Source organism: Apium graveolens, chromosome 2 (assembly GCF_009905375.1).
Source record: "Apium graveolens cultivar Ventura chromosome 2, ASM990537v1, whole genome shotgun sequence".
In the NCBI taxonomy this organism is placed as follows: domain Eukaryota; kingdom Viridiplantae; phylum Streptophyta; class Magnoliopsida; order Apiales; family Apiaceae; genus Apium; species Apium graveolens.
The window spans coordinates 45,495,726-45,515,743 of record NC_133648.1 but is presented as its reverse complement, the minus strand read 5'-3'; the positions used below and the strand labels follow the sequence as shown (position 1 = coordinate 45,515,743).

The 20,018-nt window shown below is 36.2% G+C and overlaps 1 non-coding gene across 1 annotated transcript; it reads left to right on the top strand.

The window, feature by feature from the left end:
- Window positions 1-1,490: 1,490 nt before the first annotated feature.
- Window positions 1,491-1,597, top strand: LOC141710137 (small nucleolar RNA R71). Its single transcript, XR_012570672.1, has one exon. It is a non-coding gene; the product is annotated as a small nucleolar RNA R71 (small nucleolar RNA).
- The last annotated feature ends 18,421 nt before the right edge of the window (window positions 1,598-20,018 follow it).

Sequence of the window (20,018 nt, the reverse complement as noted above, 5' to 3'; positions counted from 1 at the left end):
GCTCACCCTTCTGCATATCGATCAAGGTCCGGCCAGCTGCCAAGAAAGGTCTTCCCAAGATTATGGGAATCTTCTTATCCTCCTCGAAATTAAGAATTACAAAATCAGTAGGAAAGATGAGTTTATCAACCTTGACCAAGACATCCTCCATAGTACCTCGTGGATATGTAATAGAACGGTCGGCCAACTGCAAAGTCATATACGTTGGTTTAGGATCAGGTAGATCCAACTGCTTGAAAATTGACAAAGGCATCAGATTGATGCTAGCTCCCAAATAATATAAGCATCTGTCAAAATATATTTTTCCAATAGTACATGGAATAGTGAAGCTTCCTGGATCTTTAAGCTTTGGAGGTAACTTCTGCTGCAGCACCGCACTACATTCCTCCGTAAGAGCAACAATCTCTAAATCATCTAGCTTCACCTTCCGAGAGAGAATACATTTCATAAACCTTGCATAACTAGGCATCTGCTCGAGAGCCTCGGCGAAATGTACGTTGATATGAAGTTTCTTGAACAACTCCAGGAACTTCTCAAATTGCTTGTCCAGCTTTTTCTTCTGCAGCCTCTTAGGAAAAGGCGATGGAGGATAGATCTGTTTCTCCCCTGTATTACCCTCAGGTGGAGTGTGCTCAACAGTAGTCTTCCTTGGTTCCACTTCTTCATCCTACTGCTTCGCTTCTATCTCAGCCCCAGCTTCTTCAGTTAACTCTTGAGTTTGTTCGGGATTCGCAACCTTCCTAGACCTCAAAGTGATTGCCTTTACCTGCTCCTTGGCTTCCCTCTTTCCTGGCACTTCAGTGTCACTGAGCAATGTACCAGGTTGACGATTTAACAAGGCATTGGCAATTTTCCCAATCTGATTTTCCAAGGTCTTGATAGAAACAGCTTGACTCTTATACATAAGCTTCAACTCCTCTAATTCAGATTTTTCATTAGCTTGTTATAGCTGGAGTTGTTGTCTTGGTGCATACAGCGGTTGCTGAAAATCAGAGAGGTTGTACTGTTTAGCTGGATACTGCTGATAAGGCTGTTGAACCGCATTATGAGCATTACTCCAACTGAAATTCGGATGATTGCGGTTGTTAGGATGATAGGTGGCTGGCACAGGTTGCTGCGATCGCTGGAAGTTACTCACGAGCTGAGCTGATTCACTAGAAATTGCGCACTGATCAGTCTCATGGGCACCAGCATAAAGCTCACAGACACTAGTGATTTGATTAACTCCATAATTCGCCAAAATATCCACCTTCATTGTCAAAGCCTTAAGTTGGGCAACGATAGCAGTTGTTGCGTCCAACTCCAGAATTCTTGCTACTTTTTCCTAAGTCAGTCTCTGGGAAGGATTCTGGTACTCAATAGCAGCCATCAGTTCATAAGCTTCATCGTAGCTCTTAGCCCACAAGGCTCCTCCTGATGCTGCATCAAGCATGGGTCTAGAAGTAGGACCCAATCCATTGTAGAAACAATTGATAATCATCCAATCAGGCATGCCATGGTATGGGCACTTTATTAGCATCTCCTTATATCGATCCCAAGCCTCACACAAAGATTCTCCAGTTTGTTGAGCAAACTGAGTAAGAGTATTCCTGATTGCGGCAGTCTTCACCATGGGGAAGAATTTAGTGAGAAACTTTTGAGGTTAGATATATTTGAAATGTCATGTCTAATATGATTCATGTTTAGTTTTCAGATCTTAACAAACAGGACATATCAGGACTTACTAAAATCAGGACTTACTGGAAGTCAGGACTTAATATCAGAACTTAAGGTCATATCAGAACTTAAGTGCGAGAAGACTTTCATATAAGGAATGAAGCTGATTTACAGTAGAAGATCGAGACTAAAACAACTGAAGATATGCATGGAAAGAGTTAGAAGACTGGAAGACTTGTAGAAGATATCCGATTGATATATTTTAGGAGACAAAATTATATTCCATATCAATTAAAAGTTATCTTTGTTGGGTTCCGAAGGCATAAAACGCAGCGGATAAACGTAAATAAAACAAAAATTCGAAACCCAAAAACAGGATCCATGTATAATTATGGGCAGATTATGGAGATAACGAATCATACCTTTCAAGAGATTAACTTTTACGAACTCAACGGAGATCCTAGCTATCACGCTTTGTGTCTACCTCTCGGAGAAACACCTCTATGGTATCCACACGAGCACCTTCAAGAACGTCTCACGAACTTGACTACGGAATGGATGTACTAGCCTCCTTCTTGACGATCTGAATTGCCTCTGCCTCTCTTTGCTGCTAGGGTTTTCTTAAAAAACGTTCAAGCCTCTTTAACCTCTCATTATCTATTTATAATGACTGATTAAAAAGGCCCATAATAGCAAAGCCCAACCCTAGTAGGTATTGGATTAAATAATAAAAACGAATTTCTATTATTTAATTAATAACTAAGTCATACTTAATTATTATGGGCAAAAACATTCCTTTTAATTCGAATTTATATTATCTCAATTAAGTCTTACTTAATTATAATAAAATTCAAATAATCATCAATTAATTTAAATCCATAATTTAAATTAACTATTCCATTAAGTGCTCTATTTGTGCGACCCTATAGGCTATTATTTAATTGGCAATAATTTTATTCTCTAATAAAATTATAAACAATGAGCGGTATCTAGTAATACATCATTGTTACCCAATTAAACAATAATTAAATCGTGATCAGATAAAACCTTTCGTGATTAATGTTTTTCCGTGTAATATGATCCCTTTAACCATACATATTATAGATTAAACTCGAGGCATGTATTTAGTCATCCTCTTCAACATTTAATCTGGGTTTACTTGATGCATGAGTAGATTATTGAAACAAATCATTATTTGAGCATGGCCATGCTTTTATAATCTCACTCAATCAAGAGGCCAATAATATCTCTCCTAATTATAGGAGGGTTAAATCCTTTATCTATCATTCATATTTCTCATACGACTCATGATATACCCGATGTCCACTTTTATCATCACCCGATCAAAAGTAACTTTTAATGTAGTCAAAGTATATTAATCCTCGTATAGAAATATAATGATTTCAAGTCAAAGGATCGTTACACCATTATCACTGTGAGTCTTTCTTATGACTTTATTAAACATGAAGAATCTCACTGTGGGTCTGTCCAGTACCATGTACTCTCACATGTACCTATGTATTGACTTCAGTATCCCCATACTTATAACCAATGAGATGTGGTTATCTTGTCAAACAACATACTAGTCTATCTATGTATTATTATTGTCCTATATAATAATACTCGACTAGGGACCTTTAAGAATATGATATATTATATAATCTCAAGTTCAAGTCATGTACTTAAACTATACAATTTGTATCATGATTCTAAGGACATTTATTATGCTAACAAAATATCGCAGTAATTAAGGTCATAATAAATACATTTATTGAATGATCAACTGACATAAAGATAAAAGAATAATGTATTGCCTCTAGGGCACCTACACTAACAATCTCCCACTTGCACTAGAGCCAATCACCCATATATCTAATACCCATGGAACTAGTGTGACCATCGTGCTTCTGCTGCGACAAGCCTTTGGTCAGTGGGTCTGCAATGTTATCATTTGTGTGCACTTTACATATGTGTATATCACCCCTTTCATTAATCTCTCGAATAAGGTGAAATCTCCTGAGTATATGTTTAGCCCGGGAGTGTGATCTAGGTTCTTTAGCCTGTGCAATGGCTCCATTATTATCGCAGTATAGATCAATGGGATCTGCGATCGATGGAACCACTCCCAAAACAGAAATGAACTTTCGAATCCAAACGGCCTCCTTAGCTGCTTCACAAGCTGCAATGTACTCAGCCTCCATTGTAGAATCAGCTACTGTTTCTTGCTTTGAACTCTTCCAGCTTACAGCACCTCCGTTTAGACAAAACACAAAACCAGACTGTGATACAGTATCATCTCTGTCTGTTTGGAAACTTGCATCGGTGTAACCTTTTACAACGAGTTTCTCTTCTCCTCCATACACCAAGAATGAATCTTTAGTTCTTTTCAGGTACTTAAGAATATTCTTAACTGCCGTCCAGTGACCTTCACCCGGATTAGACTGGTATCTGCTCGTCATGCTCAAAGCATACGAGACATCTGGGCGAGTACATACCATTGCATACATGATAGATCCAATTGCTGAAGCATATGGAACTTTATTCATGTGGTCCTTCTCATCCAATGATTTCGGACATTGGTCCTTAGAGATCGTTATCCCTTGAGACACAGGGACATATCCCCTTTTTGCATTTTGCATTCCAAAACGATGCAAAACCTTATCAATGTATGTGCTCTGACTTAGACCGATCATCCTTCTAGATCTTTCTCTATAGATCCTCATTCCTAGAATGTAGGATGCCTCTCCTAAGTCTTTAATGGAGAAATTGCTCCCTAATCACGTCTTAACAGCCTTTAGAGAAGGTATGTCATTCCCCATTAGTAGTATATCATCAACATATAGTACTATGAATGCCACATAGCTCCCATTAACCTTCTTGTAAACACACGGTTCATCTTCGTTTTGAACAAAGCCATACTCTATGACTATTTCATCAAAACGGATATTCCATCTCCTAGAGGATTGCTTCAATCCATAAATGGATCGACGCAATTTACATACCTTGCCAGCATTCCTTGGATCGACAAAACCCTCAGGTTGTGTCATGTACACATCCTCTTCAAGGCTTCCATTAAGGAAGGCTGTTTTGACATCCATTTGCCAGATTTCATAATCATGGAATGCTGCAATGGCAAGTAAAATCCTTATAGACTTGACCATAGCCACTGGTGAGAAAGTTTCATCATAGTCAATACCATGAATTTGTTTGAAACCTTTTGCAACCAGCCTAGCTTTATAGGTCTGAACATTTCCATCCATGCCCTTTTTCTTTTTAAAAACCCATTTGCACCCTATGGGTTTTACCCCTTCAGGTGGATCAACCAAAGTCCATACTTGGTTTTCGTACATGGAATCTATCTCGGATTTCATGGCTTCAAGCCATCTCTTAGAGTCTGGACTGTTCATAGCATCTTGGTATGTGAGAGGCTCATCTTCATCTATGAGCATCAAATCACCACACTGAGTCATGAGAAATCCATATCTCTCTGGCTCATGGCGAAATCTACCAGATCTACGAACAACCTGTGTTTGTTGAGCATTATCATTATTCTGCTCTTGTTCCACTTCAGGTTCAATGCTATTTTGCGGTTCTCGATCTTCATCGAGATCTATAGTTCTCCCACTGTTTCTTTTGGAAACAAAATCTCTTTCCATGAAGACAGCATCTCGAGCAATAAACACTTTCTGCTCAGAAGGACTATAAAAATAATACGCCTTTGTTTCATTAGGGTATCCTACAAAAATGCACTCTTCGGATTTAGGTCCAAGCTTGTCAGATTCTTGACGTTTCACAAATGCCTTACATCCCCAAACTTTCATAAAGTTCATGCCTGACCGTTTCTCTTTCCATATCTCATATGGAGTCTTTTGAACCTTCTTAGTAGGAACACGGTTAAGTGTGAAAGCCGCTGTTTCTAGAGCGTAACCCCAGAAACTAATTGGAAGATCTGCATGACTCATCATCGATCGCACCATGTCCAACAAGGTGCGATTTCTCCTCTCTGAAACTCCATTCCATTGAGGTGTTCCTGGCGGAGTGAGTTGCGATACAATACCACACTCTTTCAAATACTCTCTAAATTCGGTGCTTAAGTATTCACCCCCACGATCGGATCGTAAGATCTTAATACTTGCATCTCCGCCAATTTGCTTCTCTACTTCAACCTTGTATTCTTTAAATTTTTCAAAAGAATCGGATTTGTTCTTCATAAGATATACATATCCATATCTACTGAAATCATCAGTAAATGTTATGAAGTAGTAGTAGCCTCCTCTAGCCATTACACGCATTGGGCCACATACATCACTATGTATTAGCTCCAGACGTTTAGTGGCCCTTTGACCCTTACCAGTGAAAGGGGCTTTAGTCATCTTACCAAGCAAACAAGATTCGCATTCTTGGTATGATTCAAAATCAAACTTATCCAAGTATCCATCCTTATGTAATTTGGATATGCGTTTCTCATTTATGTGGCCTAGACGACAATGCCAGAGGTATGTTTGATTTGAGTCATTTATTTTAAGTCGTTTGTTTTCTATATTACAGACAGGGTTATCTAAATCAAGAACATATAAACCATTAAATAAACGCGCAACACCATAGGTTAAATCATTCAAAGCAAAAGAGCAACTGTTGTTCTTTATTGTAAACGAAAAACCTTTCTTGTCCAAACAAGAAACAGAAATAATGTTTCTGCGAATCGCAGGCACGTAAAAACAGTCTTCTAGTTCTAAAACAAGCCCAGAGGGCATAGATAAATAATAAGTCCCTACAGCTAAAGCAGCAACTTTTGCTCCATTGCCTACTCTTAGGTCCACTTCTCCCTTAGCCAGAGTTCTACTTCTCTGCAGGCCCTGCACATTTATACAAATGTGAGAAGCACATCCAGTATCAAATACCCAGGATGTAGAAATAGACAAATTGACTTCTATAACATAAATACCTGATCCAGAAATCTGAACTGCTTTCTTTTTCTTCAGATCCTCCAAGTAAATTGGACAGTTTCTCTTCCAGTGACCATCTTTCTTACAGTAGTGACATTCACCCTTGGCCACACCACCTTTAGGCTTTAAAGCCTGTTTGGGACCTGACTTTGGCTTGGTTGTAGAATCAGATCCAATCTTCTTCTTACCCTTCCATTTTCCCTTCCCTTTGGCCTTACCTTTATTTCCCACCATCAGTATGGGAGCAGGTTCAGCTGTCTTCATGTTGGTCTCATATGTTCTCAACATATGCAACAATTCAGTAGGTGTTTTGTCAAATTCATTCATATTGTAGTTCACAACAAACTGAGTGAATTTGTTGTTCAAAGAATTCATGATTAGGTCAATACCAGTTTCCGGACCAATCGGGAAACCCAAAGTTTCAAGGTACTCAATGTAACCAATCATCTTCAGAACATGTGGGCCAACTGGTTCACTCGCCCCTTGTTTGCAATTAAAAAGTGACTTACTCGTGTTGAACCTTTCTTGACGAGTTTGGCTTGCAAACATGCTTTGCAAGTGCTCATTGATAGTATATGCATCCATATGCACATGTTGTCTTTGAAGCTCAGCACTCATAGTTGCCAACATAAGACATGCAACATCATTTGCATCATTCTCATCCTTTGTGCGTGCTGCTCGTTCATCAGCAGTAGCACCCTCAGGAAGGGGGCCTGGAGGAGGAATATCAATGACATGAAGCTTGCGCTCCTGCCTGAGGACAATCCTCAAATTCCTCTGCCAGTCTAGGAAGTTGTTTCCTCCTGTCAGCTTGTCCTTCTCAAGGACTGAACGTACGGATAGTGTGTTTGTGTTGTTTGCCATTACTCAGTATCTACAATAATAAAAGCGCAAAATAAACATTAGATTGTCTGAGTTAAAATTTTATGTTCATATGATTATGATATATTCGTAATATATCTCCCACTATTTTTTTTTTATCAAATTAATAGCCCTAACTATTAATTCGGAAAGTATATCCCATAAATCTTTCTAGTGAGCCAAGATCCATATTTCGTCATGTTCTAAGTCAACCACTGGTATCCTTAAAACATGATTATTTAGGTAGACAACAGTTGTCAATTATATCATATATAATTCTTGGATAATTTGGTGAACAACAATTGATCTTATCTATCTAATAGATTTTTAACCAAACTCTATGCTTCTAAGTTCATAATAGTTGAATATAACCGTTTATATTCACCTTATTATGATGACTCAGTTAAGTTAGACCCAATGATACAACGTCCGAATATAACCGTTTATATTCGTCGCATTTCACCATGATAGATAGGAGTCCCCTGCCACTGACAACCCTTCCCCTTATCGATCTAGGATTTAATGAGTGTTCATTCATTGGAAAGCATCTGATTAAAACTTAATATTTTTACTTAGGGATTTTAATTTAGAACGATCATGATCCCATCATAAAGAGATTCCCAATTTTTCCTTGAATAAAATACTTCAAATCAATACTCGTCAATGGTTTGATTTCCAGGTAGTGGAGGAGTCACATCGGTCTCGCTTAAAACCCACAGCCTTACAAGTTCTATGAACCCGTTGTTGACAAAATCGCCCCATGTCAGAAATAAAGAAAATTCGTATTTTATTCCGTGTTTCATAAACACGAGAATCTCATGATCGTTTGTTAATTTTAAATCTTGAGTCGTTACAGATTTTATCTTGTTTAAAGGCATGGCATGGGTGACGTATCTAATACATACATACATCATTAATCTAATTAAAACATGCATTTTTCTACTCTACACATACTATTTATACATCATATGAAAAGTACGTAAAGTAAACGTGCAATAGTTATGGCCCAATCCTATGTGATCTTTTCAGGCTAATGAAAAGATCAAGGTCAATCTATGGTGTAAAAATAACTATTACATATGTCTTCTCTATTGCTTCCATTGTCTCCTTGGCCTCCATAGGATGCCTCCTCTTTCCCTTGTCCTTCTAGGATGTTACATTAAGAATTATACTAATGAACTTACAAAAGAACTCGAGTTACATTCGAGATAAAACAACTACAAATAGAAAACGACATGCAAGTCGTATTTATTACAAACCAAAAGAATAAACCATTACAACTAAGGTCTTAAGGCCATAACTATGCACCATGCTCAGTAACCATTAAAGAACATGATAGATCATATAAAGATGACATACTATTTATCACTTATCATGATCCAATCAAGAATAATAAATAAGTAAAGCATATGTCATAAGCACAAATTAAAAACGAAACCCTAACCACGCGGTTCGACCTCCGCGGTGAGGTCGCTGGGGGGGTTCGGGGGGGCAGCGAGCCCCCCGATGGCGGAAATTTTTGCAAAATCAAGTATCAGAATACTAGAAAAACATGTATCAGAATACTATTCCAGAAGCATGTATCAGTATACACACGATCCATATCCCAGTTACCAAAAACGTGTATCAGTATACATATTTTAAGAGATCGCATACATATGAGTTATGGCAGATCTTAAACATACTAGTATCATCATATAGATCATTAACAGATTCATCATATCATTCATATAACATAACTGTTATCATGGCAGACTCATATAACATAACTGTTATCATGGCAGACTCATCACACATGCATACTTGTAAAAATACAGTAAACACGTAACCAAATCAGCCCCTTATACACGTAGCTCTGATGCCATTGTTGGGTTCCGAAGGCATAAAACGCAGCGGATAAACGTAAATAAAACAAAAATTCGAAACCCAAAAACAGGATCCATGTATAATTATGGGCAGATTATGGAGATAACGAATCATACCTTTCAAGAGATTAACTTTTACGAACTCAACGGAGATCCTAGCTATCACGCTTTGTGTCTACCTCTCGGAGAAACACCTCTATGGTATCCACACGAGCACCTTCAAGAACGTCTCACGAACTTGACTACGGAATGGATGTACTAGCCTCCTTCTTGACGATCTGAATTGCCTCTGCCTCTCTTTGCTGCTAGGGTTTTCTTAAAAAACGTTCAAGCCTCTTTAACCTCTCATTATCTATTTATAATGACTGATTAAAAAGGCCCATAATAGCAAAGCCCAACCCTAGTAGGTATTGGATTAAATAATAAAAACGAATTTCTATTATTTAATTAATAACTAAGTCATACTTAATTATTATGGGCAAAAACATTCCTTTTAATTCGAATTTATATTATCTCAATTAAGTCTTACTTAATTATAATAAAATTCAAATAATCATCAATTAATTTAAATCCATAATTTAAATTAACTATTCCATTAAGTGCTCTATTTGTGCGACCCTATAGGCTATTATTTAATTGGCAATAATTTTATTCTCTAATAAAATTATAAACAATGAGCGGTATCTAGTAATACATCATTGTTACCCAATTAAACAATAATTAAATCGTGATCAGATAAAACCTTTCGTGATTAATGTTTTTCCGTGTAATATGATCCCTTTAACCATACATATTATAGATTAAACTCGAGGCATGTATTTAGTCATCATCTTCAACATTTAATCTGGGTTTACTTGATGCATGAGTAGATTATTGAAACAAATCATTATTTGAGCATGGCCATGCTTTTATAATCTCACTCAATCAAGAGGCCAATAATATCTCTCCTAATTATAGGAGGGTTAAATCCTTTATCTATCATTCATATTTCTCATACGACTCATGATATACCCGATGTCCACTTTTATCATCACCCGATCAAAAGTAACTTTTAATGTAGTCAAAGTATATTAATCCTCGTATAGAAATATAATGATTTCAAGTCAAAGGATCGTTACACCATTATCACTGTGAGTCTTTCTTATGACTTTATTAAACATGAAGAATCTCACTGTGGGTCTGTCCAGTACCATGTACTCTCACATGTACCTATGTATTGACTTCAGTATCCCCATACTTATAACCAATGAGATGTGGTTATCTTGTCAAACAACATACTAGTCTATCTATGTATTATTATTGTCCTATATAATAATACTCGACTAGGGACCTTTAAGAATATGATATATTATATAATCTCAAGTTCAAGTCATGTACTTAAACTATACAATTTGTATCATGATTCTAAGGACATTTATTATGCTAACAAAATATCGCAGTAATTAAGGTCATAATAAATACATTTATTGAATGATCAACTGACATAAAGATAAAAGAATAATGTATTGCCTCTAGGGCACCTACACTAACAATCTTGTAACTGTGTACTATATAAACACAAACTTTGGGTTTACACTATTTGTGTTATCATTATCGAGAAGATTATACATTGTAACCTAGCAGCTCTTAGTGATATTTATTCATCGCTGAGAGAGAACAACAGTTCTTATTGTAACAGAGTTTATTCAATATACTTGATCTTTGTTACATACTTGTGTTAAATCGATTTGATTGTATTAACACTGTATTCAAACCCCTTCTACAGTGTTGTGTGACCTAACAATTGGTATCAGAGCTTATTTGTTAACACACATACAGTAAAGATCCAAACAATCATGTCTGAAGAAGCACAAACTCCAACCAAGCCCACCAAAACTGAAGAAACTCAAAAGACTCAAACCCACAGTCGATATGAGACTATTATGGTTCCCATACTAAGACCTTCTGAGTATCCCATATAGAAAGTGAAGATTGTTATGTTTCTGAAAGCTACAGATCCAGAATACCTTGATAGAATTAATGAAGGACCACATAAGCCTACCAAGCTCTCTGTTGTAGTTGCTGATCAACCAGCAAAGACCATACCAAAGGAGAAAGGTGAGTACACAGCTGAAGACATCTCATCTATTGCCAAGGATGCAAGGGTAAGGCATTTGCTGCATAGTGTCATTGATAATGTCATGTCAAACAGGGTAATTAATTGCAAAACTGCAAAGGAGATATGGGATGCTTTGGAGACAAGATGCCATGGAACTGATGCAATCAAGAAGAACAGGAGGACTATACTAACTCAAGAGTATGAGCACTTTGACTCAAAAAATGATGAGTCTTTAACTGACTTATATGACAGGTTTGTCAAACTCTTGAATGATCTATCACTGGTGGACAAGGAATATTATCTTGAAGATTCAAATCTAAAATTCCTTTTAACTCTTCCTGAAAGTTTGGATTTGAAGTCTACTACTATAAGTGACAACTATGATCTTACTGAAACTACTCTTGATAAAATTTATGGTATGCTCAAGACTCATGAACTTGAGATGGATCAAAAAAGCAAGAGGCATGGAAGAAAGTCAAGGACAGTTGCTCTTAAGGCTGAGGAGGAATCTCCTAAAATGGCTGCCTCAAAAAGGGGCAAATAAAATGATCTCATCATAAAGTCTGATTCAGAGTCATCATATTCTGATGATGATGATTCAGAAACTGAAAGTTTACCTGAAATAGATGCTGATGAAGAGATGATGAAATTGTGTGCTCTTATGGTAAAGGGTATCACAAAGATAGCCTACTGGAAATTCAGAAAAGGCAAGAAGTTTTCCAGGAAAAGTGGAAGTTCTGATAAGAAAGGGTTCAGAAAGTCTGAATGCAAGGGAGGAAAGTCTGACAGAGGAGACAACTCAAATGTCAAATGCTACAACTATGGTGAAAGATGCCACATATCTCCTGACTGCAAGAAAGGAAAAAGTGAAAAAGGCAAGGCATTTATCACAAAGAAAAAAAGCTGGACAGACACTTCAGATTCTGAACATGAGGTGAACTATGCCCTGATGGCAAATGCTGATAGCAGTCATGAAACTGCTGAATTGAAGGTACCTCAAACAACTTGTGTCGTCCATACTGATGATATTACTGAGTTGAGATTATATCTTAAAACCATATTTATTAGTTATAGAGATCAGACTTTAACATGTGAAAGATTAACATATGAAAATCTTGCTTATAAAAAGAGAAATGATTATTTAGAAAAGGAGTTAGTTTTTCTTCATCAAACTAAGAAAGAAAAAGATGATGCTTTATATGTTAGAGATGAAGTGTTAAATTGAATGAATATCTAAAAACTGACTTAGAAAAGGAAAGAGAGACTATCAGAACTTGGACTAACTCTGGAAGAACAACTCAGAATTTATTAAGTAGTGGAAACTAGAAAGAGGGATTAGGTTATGGAGATGATAAAAGTGAAAAAGGAACTGAACAAATTGAGCCAATTGTTGTTAAACAAACTACTAAGCCAAAGGTAAATCCTATTAAGTTTGTAGCAAAAACTGTAAAGTCTGATTCTAAAAAGATGAAAGAGTCTGCGATAGAAGTTCAGGAAAATTCAACTTCTAACAAATTGAAACAGGATAAACCAGCTGAGGTTAACATAGGCTTAATGACAAAGAAGTAGCTTAAGCATAAGCTGAAAGAGATTAGAAATGTCAACAAGGTAAAGGAAGCTAGGAAAAATAGGAATGGAAAGGAAGGTGTGAATAATAGCAATAATTATATGAATGTTCCTAATGCTCCTAGAAAGAAATGTTATAACTGTGGAAACTCTAACCATCTTGCTTATTTATGCAGGAAAAATAAAGATATAAACACTTTACCTCCTAGATCAGGAGTTAAGAGTCAGTCTATTAGGTTTAAACCACAAAATCCTTATTTTCATTGTGGTAGTTTATGTCATTCCATTTATACTTGTAAGGAATATCATAGTTTGTACTATTATTATTATCAAATAAAACCTTCTTTAAAGAAAGTGAGTATTATTCCTTCTAGTGTAAAGTCTGATGCAAAGTCTGATATAAGTTCTGATAAACAGCATGTTAGCATAAACTCTGAAATTAAATCCGCTGCAAATGCTAACAAACTTAAAAAGGCCAAAGGATCCAAGCAAGTCTGGGTCCTTAAAACTAACCATTAGTGGTCTTTGTGATTGCAGGGCAACAGGAAAAACATCATAGTTCTGGACAGTGGATGTTCAGGACATATGACTGGAAATAAAGCCCTGCTATCAGACTTTGTGGAGAAAGCTGGCCCATGAGTTTCTTATGGAGATGACAATATGGGAAAAACTCTGGGATATGGAAATATAAACTTTGGGAATGTCATCATTGAATCAGTAACTCTTGTCTCAGGACTTAAACACAATCTGCTAAGTGTGAGTCAAATCTGTGACAGAGGTTATCATGTGGATTTCTTTGAAGAACACTGTGAAGTTGTAGGCAATTCTACAGGGAAAGTGGTTCTGAAAGGTTACAGGTATGGTAACATTTATGAAGCCAGACTTTCAACAAGTTCTGATGGTTCTGCAATCTGTCTGTTGAGTAGTGCATCAATTGAAGAAAGCGGGAATTGACACAAAAGATTCTCTCATTTAAATTTTAACAATATAAATGAGCTTGTAAAGAAAGATCTTGTGAGAGGACCGCCAAAATCAGTATTTTCTCCTGATGGCCTTTGTGATTCATGTCAAAAGGCAAAACAAAGAAAATCTTTATTCAAGAGCAAAACTGAATCCTCAATTCTTGAGCCTTATCACCTACTGCATGTTGATCTATTTGGTCCACTCAATGTCATGTCTATTGCAAAGAAGAAATATGCTATGGTTATAGTGGATGAGTTCACAAGGTACACTTGGGTGTATTTCTTGCACAAAAAGAATGAAACTGCATCTACTCTAACTGATCATGTCAGACAACTGGATAAGTTGGTCAAAGATTCTGTTAAAATTATAAGAAGTGATAATGGCACTAAGTTCAAGAATACAATCATGCAAGAGTTCTGCAAAAAGCATGGAATCAAACAGGAATTTTATGCACCTGGAACTTCACAGCAAAATGGAGTTGTAGAAAGAAAGAACAGGACTCTCATTGAAACTGCACGAACTATGCTTGATGAAACAAAGCTACCAACCTACTTTTGGGTTGAGGCTGTGCAGACTGCTTGTTTTACACAGAATGTAACACTCATAAACAAGCATGGAAAAACACCATATGAGATGGTGAAGAAAAAGAAGCCAAATCTGAAATACTTTCCTGTATTTGGATGTAAGTGTTTTGTTCTTAAGACTAATCCTGAACAACTGTCAAAATTTGATCTAAAAGCTGATGAAGGAATTTTTTTTGGATATCCACTTTCTACAAAAGCCTTTAGAGTCTACAATTTAAGAACAAGGGCTTTCATGGAATCTATCAATGTCTCTTTTGATGATAAGAAGATTACTGGACTTGAAGATTTCAATGATCATGATCAGCTGAGATTTGAAAATGAAGATTTAAACTCTGATATTGTAAATTCTGATGACTTAAACTCTGATCCTGTAAATTCTGACGGGATAAGTTCTGATGTCATTGAAACTGTGGTAACAACTCCAAAGGAAAATGCACCTGTCCAGGGGGAGCAAGCTGAAGATCCTACTACAACTCAAGACTCTCAAAAAGCATCAGAACATGTCAATGGCTCTTCAAGTTCTGATTCATCAATTTCTGATTAGCCAAATTCTGATAATTCTGAAAACTCTAATTCTTCAAATCCTGAAGGAACCAACTCAAATTCTGAAGTCTCAGAGAGCATAACTACAGGGGGGCATCAGAAAATGATGATAGAGATAGCATGGATCATGGGAGAGGATCCAGTTCTAAAAATCAACTTCCATCTGCAAGGAAGTGGACCAAATCATATACACCTGACTTAATAATTGGAGATCCTGAAGCAGGTGTCAGAACTAGAACTGCAACATCAAATGAATGTCTCTATCATTCTTTTCTATCTCAAACTGAATCAAAGAAAGTGGAAGAAGCTCTTCAAGATGCTGATTGGGTGCAAGCAATGCAGGAAGAGTTTAATGAATTTGAAAGAAATAAAGTCTGGACCCTAGTGACAAGACCAAAGAACCAATCTATTGTTGGCACAAAATGGGTGTTCAGAAACAAAACTGATAGTGATGGCATAATTAAAAGGAATAAAGCAAGGCTGGTTGATAAAGGCTACTCTCAACAGGAGGGTATTGATTATGATGAAACATTTGCACCAGTTGCTAGATTGGAAGCCATAAGAATTTTTTTGGCTTATGCTGCTCACAAAAAGTTTAAAGTCTTTCAAATGGATGTGAAAAGTCCTTTTATCAATGGAGAATTGGAAGAAGAAGTGTATGTTGAACAACCTTCGGGCTTTATAGATTGAAAATTTCCAAATCATGTCTACAGGCTTGACAAAGCACTTTATGGCCTTAAGCAAGCTCCAAGAGCATGGTATGGGACTTTATCTCAATTCCTTGTGGAAAGTGGATTTCACAGAGGCACAATTGATAAAACACTGTTCTACCTCAACCATGGAAAGGACTTATTTTTGGTACAGATATATGTTGATGATATCATATTTGGTTCTACAAATGCCAAACTTTGTGAAAGGTTTGCAAAGCTAATGCAGTCAAGATATCAAATGAGTATGATGGGAGAACTTAGTTATTTTCTGGGATTTCAATTCAAGCAAAATGAAGAAGGTGCTTTTATATGTCAATCCAAGTACACCAAAAATTTACTGAAGAAATTTGGAATGCAAGACTATTCAACTGCATCCACTCCCATGGCCACTGCAACTAAGTTAGATAAAGATACTGGTTCATCAGTAGATATTACTAACTACAGAGGTATGATTGGCTCATTACTCTATTTAACTGCTAGTAGACCTGATATCATGTATGTTACCTGTCTTTGTGTAAGATTTCAGGATGATCCAAGAGAACCTCATTTAATAGCTATGAAAAGAATTTTCAAGTACCTCAAGGGTACAGCTGATCTAGGATTGTGGTATCCTAGAGAATCAGATTGTAAGTTAATAGGTTACTCAGATGCAGATTTTACAGGATGCAAAATAGACAGGAAAAACACAAGTAAAAGCTGCCAATTTCTTGGAGGCGGATTAGTTTCTTGGTTTAGCAAGGAACAGAAATCAATTTCCACATCAACTGCAGAAGCAGAATATATTGCTGCAGGAAGCTGTTGTGCACATATTCTTTGGATGAAGAATCAGTTACTGATTATGGGTTAGAATTTTCTAAAATACCTATTTACTGTGATAATTAAAGTGTTATTGCTATGACAGGTAATCCAGTTCAACACCCAATAACAAAGTACATCAGTATTAGGTACCATTTTATAAGGGAACATATGATGGAATGTACAGTGAAATTGCATTTTGTTCCAACAGATCAACAACTAGCAGATATCTTCACAAAACCACTATATGAAGCTACTTTTACAAGACTGGTAAATAAACTTGGAATGGTTTCAGGTTCTTTCTCTAAATCTGCTTAGTTTTTGTTCTCATGCATCAAACTTTATGATCAGTGTTTACAGATTGTCTTATCTTCATGTAATCTGTGCTTAAATTGAAATACATTAAATGCTGATTGTTATGTGATGTGCATCTATATACTCTGATAGTGATTTGAATGTTCTGTGACTATTCAATCCAATGAGGATTACTGTGCTAGATAATGACCTAGTAGTCTTTAACATACTAGAAATCCCATGTTTGAATTAGTTGTTTATGTGAAAATTCATTAACACAAACAAATTTTGATTTTGAACTTAGTCAAATTTACTTTGTGTATCTTATTACTAAGTCACAAACTAGATTCTTGCTTCTTATCTGTCAAATTTGATGTCAGTAAATCTTAAGGATGAACTAAATGCTGATAAGCCTCACTTATCTGAAGAAAAGAAAAGAAAAGAAAAATAAAGTCAGGTACTCCTTTGAGATCTAGAGTAAATATGTGGAAGGGACGACCCAAGTGCATTGTTGGTATTAAGTAATATGCATTAGAAAAGCAAATAAATCTTTCTTGGTGACTTTTCATATTCTCTGATTACTGGAAAAATACTCTGATAATACCATAAATTCTGATAGCAGTTGTGACTCATTTACACTGAGAAGCCATTGTGAAAAAGAATTCTAAAAGATGCATAAAATGAGCACAAACAGTTGAGGTGGACTCGTGCACAAATTTATCCTATAGTAGACTTCATTATTAATTCCAGATTTTAAGCACTTTTCTTAGTTATGCCTTATTTCTAAGATGTACTGAAGTTTATCAGACTTTAATCTTTATCTGATATTTTTCTAATGCACACACTATCACTCCATATGAATGATGAAAATTACTGTGGTGATCAAGTTGTTTCAGATAAATAGTTAAGTGTCATATGCATAAATTCTGAGGACAAGTTCTGATGGAAGTTCTGATGATTAAACTCTGAAGAAACAAGTCAGTATTTGTATGAAGAATCACAGTAACAAACATTCACTTTTTGAGTACAGAAGCCATGTTCTGATGACTGTTAAAATCTAATAATAGTCAAATTCTAATATTAAATCCTGATGGACACTCTGATGCTTACGTGGCATTGTTATTTACTTGACCTATTTGTGGTAAATACTGAAACGGTCATATTTAATCAGAATATAATTAGGTGAGATAAAAACAGTCATAATCATTTAGGTTAGTGGTAAACGTGTTTGTCTTGAAAAACTGCATGTGCACAGTAATTATTACTTATTTCCCGTGCCCATTAACTCCTGCTTTAACTATTGACTATTCACATATTGCCTAAATTATTACACATGGGTCTATGGAGACGCTCATTAAGTTAACTCTACACTTAATCATTAATCAGTCCTCTAGTCCCTTGATATTCTATTGGCTATTTAACCGACATTAATCTCAGATATATCATCTTTTATTCTCACACAAAATCATTCTCTCTCTTTTAATTCTCACCATTTTCTTCCTTCATAAAAATGGTTCTTGTAAACATGTTTATGAACTATGAAAACTTCAACGTTGAGTTCAGTTGTGGTGACTGGGAACAGGAATGGCACGTCATTGCCATTCCTGATGAGATATGGAACTTGGTTCCATAAGAGGTTCGGACAAATCTCTTGTTCTTTGAGATGGACTATCAACTCAATCTTGATCGCAAGGAAGAAGAATGGAGAGAGGCTCTTCTTCAGCAAGAATGGATAATCCGTCTTGCAGTGCTATTTGTCAGCAGCAGGAGGAACTAGTCGATAGCTTTCCTTCTTAGACAAAGGCTGTTAATGTTCACCATCTTAGACTAGGATTATCTTGTAATCTTTTGCATGTAATCTACAAATTTCATAAAATGTACTCTTTTGATATTTTAATGAAATTTCTTTTGATTGCAAGATTTAGTCTTTATTTATCTCGTATTATATGCATGTGAATATTCTCATTGAAGCCTGTTAATCTCTACTTCATCTACTTGAACTGTATTTCTTGATGAATGTTTTGATTAAAATTGTGGCTACTAATAATTTGTGATAATTTGACAAACAAATGTTGAATTTGAATCGACATATCCTGAGTTATATTTGAAAAGGTAAAAGCAATTGAGAAAGCTCAAGAGAAGCAACATGCCCAAATCTCTGAGGTCCTGGCTAATCAAGCTTCTCAACAGGCTCAATTGGATGAAATCCAATCTTCAGTTGAACTTCTTCTCTCACTCCTACTATCAGATGATGCTAAAAAGGGGGAGAAGATAGTTAAGTCCAAATGCTCTAATGATCAAATACTGAAGAAGAAAGATGATGAAGCAGATGACCAGGAAGCCCTAACAAGGGTAGAGGTCAAGTTCAAAGTAAAGAGCAGAGTAACAAGGTTTCTTCAAGGAAACTAATTACTAAAGCAAGCAAATCTTCTACTCAAAAGAAGACAAGTTTTGAAGCTGCTCAAACTCAAAATCTGATATCAAGTTCTGATGAGCAAAGTCTGACAAAGCCTGATGTTCTGATACAAGGTGGAAGTCAAGATTCTCAAAAGTTCATGCAAACTCTGAAGCTAAAGGGGAAGCAGACAACAGTCTACTACAAGGATCCCAAGATTCAGACACTTGATGAGGAAATTGCTAGAAGATTATTTTTGAAGCATAATCCAGGAATGGATTTAAAAAATCTCATGGAGGAAGAAGCTAGATTTAAAGCTGAAAAGAAAAATCTAAAGCCAAAAGCTTCTGTTACAAAGAAACCTCCAAGGCCTAAGGAAAAAGGCATTGTGATCAAGGAGAAGTCACATACTGAGGCATCAAAGCCTAAAATAAGATCACAATTTGAGATTGATCCCAAAGACAAAGGGAAAGGAAAAGATGATGAATCAATCAAGCCACTGGAGATGAAAATTCCTCGAATCCTGATAAAGCCAGTGTGCAAAATGGTTCAAGTTACTGATGATATTCTTGTTGAAGATAAAGATGTTCAAACTCTGAAAAGAAAGAAGATTTCTGAAGAATAAAAGACAACCTCTGACAAGGCTCAAGTTGTTCAGAGTGAAGAATTGCAAGCTATAACAGAAATAACAAGTTCTGATAAAATCATCAAGACATCAACCTCTGACAGTGCTTAAGTTGAT